This window comes from Lycium ferocissimum, chromosome 12 (assembly GCF_029784015.1).
Source record: "Lycium ferocissimum isolate CSIRO_LF1 chromosome 12, AGI_CSIRO_Lferr_CH_V1, whole genome shotgun sequence".
Lineage (NCBI taxonomy): Eukaryota > Viridiplantae > Streptophyta > Magnoliopsida > Solanales > Solanaceae > Lycium > Lycium ferocissimum.
In genome coordinates, this window is record NC_081353.1 from 63,315,550 (window position 1) to 63,317,871 (window position 2,322).

The window sequence follows — 2,322 nt, forward strand, 5'->3', positions numbered from 1 at the left end:
AATTATTTGATAATTATTAATACCAATTTTAGTATTAGTAGATGCTATTCGAACCACCCTTTTTCGATCCATATCAGCATTTCGTATAGAAGTTATTATCTCAAAGAATAGCGCGGGAACATTGGGCATATTAGCGGGCCTATTCCATCTTAGCGTCCGTCCATACAACGTCTATACAAAGGATTGCGTATGGGAAATATTGAAACCGTCCTTTCGTAGTATCGCCGTCGTCTTTTTTGTACTTTGTTGTTGCCGGAACTATGTGTTTATGGTTAACTACCCCGATTGAATTATTTGGGCTCACTCGTTTCACGGTATAGACCGAAATTACATGGGTCCAATTCCGATCTAATAAATACCCCTGACTTTGCAATATTTGATTGATCACAATTCTATATATTCCATTGACTATAGAAGTCTCTAGGGAATTCATTAGAGGGAATGTTTCGATAAAATTGTCTGTTTTGTACATCCCTCTTTCGTTTTTCCAAATTAATCCCGCTGATACATATAATTCAAGAATATGTGAGTGATTCATACACAAGATTCTTTCCTTACGAATAAGTCCTATGCTCACATTAACTATGCTTGATTGATTGACTACACACAGCCAAGCATGGCATTCAAGTAATTGTAATGGGATATCATTTGGAACACTGTTGATTCAAAATATTGTGAAAGATAACCAGGAAATGCAGTCGATACGTTACGGCACGATTGTGGCTACTAGTCTCTCTTTGCGGCAGAGGCTGATGTAGAGAGAAGCGAAAAAGGTGAACATTTGTGAAGATATCTAGGGCATGCCGCCTAGAATGTACCAAGTCTAGAGGTCCATATCAAGCCCCCTCCCGCTAACCGAGAATGATGGGTATGCAATCATATACATGGCGAGGGATATTCCTAGGCCAATTTAGAGGGAATGCGGGAGACCAACAAGGGCAGGGGTCATACAATCAAGGGAACTACAACAACGTCCAAGGGAACTACAATAACAACCATGGTGGACCGAACCAAGGGAGATACAACAACAATAACGGTAATTTTGGGAACATAAGTTCCAACCCTTACATTCCACCAAAAGGGCTGTCTAATGATTAAGGTAGTTCGAGGTTGGAGTCAATGCTTGAAAAAGTGTTGGCAAGTTAGACAAACATCAAAAACACTATCTACGCCCGGGCTATCGTGAGACGCGGTTTCTCATTCGGTAGTTATTCGAAATCTTGACTTGACAGATGCGTGATCTTTTCTAGAGAACAAGATCTGCTAGAAAAAGAGGGGCTTCCTAGTGATACTATTCCAAACCCGAAGATGGTGGGGGCACCATGATACTTTTGCTATTAGCCTGAGGAAAGTGCTAAAATACGTCAAGTCTTGACAAGAAGGTGGTTGATCTAGATCCAATTATTGAGAAAGAAGAGGTGCATTCCGATGTACCTATTATTGATGATGAAGTCCGTGGTGAAGAAAAAGTTACTGATATTCTAGAAGTTGTTACTGATACAAGGAAACACATGATAAAAAGGGCTCTTCACCTTTTGACTCAGATGTACAAAGCAAAGCCTCCCTTTCCTCGAGTTGGCAAAGAATGATGATGCTAGAGGTCGGGTTTAATGATCGGTTAAAGCAAGCACGGTGAATTTTCCATTCTTAGATGTTTAAAGAGATGCCGGATTGCAAAGTTTGTAAAAGACTTGTTTACAAAGAAGAGGGTCATTCCAATATGAGACAAGTAAATTTAACTCATCGTGAAGTTCGATTATCGTTCCACCACGATTCAAGAAATGGAGATCTAGGGGCGTTTACCATTCCGTGAAATATTGGGCTATAATCAGATCAACATTTCCTTAGAAGATCGAGAGAAGATTACTTTTACTTATCCCTATGGGACATTTGCGTTCAGCCGAATGCCCTTTGGACTATGCAATGCACCAGCCACTTTTCAGAGGTGCATGATGTCGATCTTTTCTAACATGGTAGAGGACTTCTTGGAGGTGTTTATGGATGATTTCTCTGTTGTTGGTGATTTGTTTGATAATTGTCTTGGCCATCTGGGTCAAGTGCTGAAAAGATCTGAGGAGACAAATCTCGTGCTAAATTGGGAGAAGTGCCACTTTATGGTGAAGGAAGGGATCATCCTCGATGTAAATCTCTAAAAAAAAAAGGGAATCGAGGTCGATCGAGCGAAGATAGATGTGATTCAAAACTTTCTCCACCTATCTCGATCCAAAGGTGTAAGTTTCTTAGGACATGCGGGTCTACAAAGCGCTTCACTAAAGATTTTTCCAAGATTGTTAACCGACGCGTGCCTTCTCAAAAGAGGCT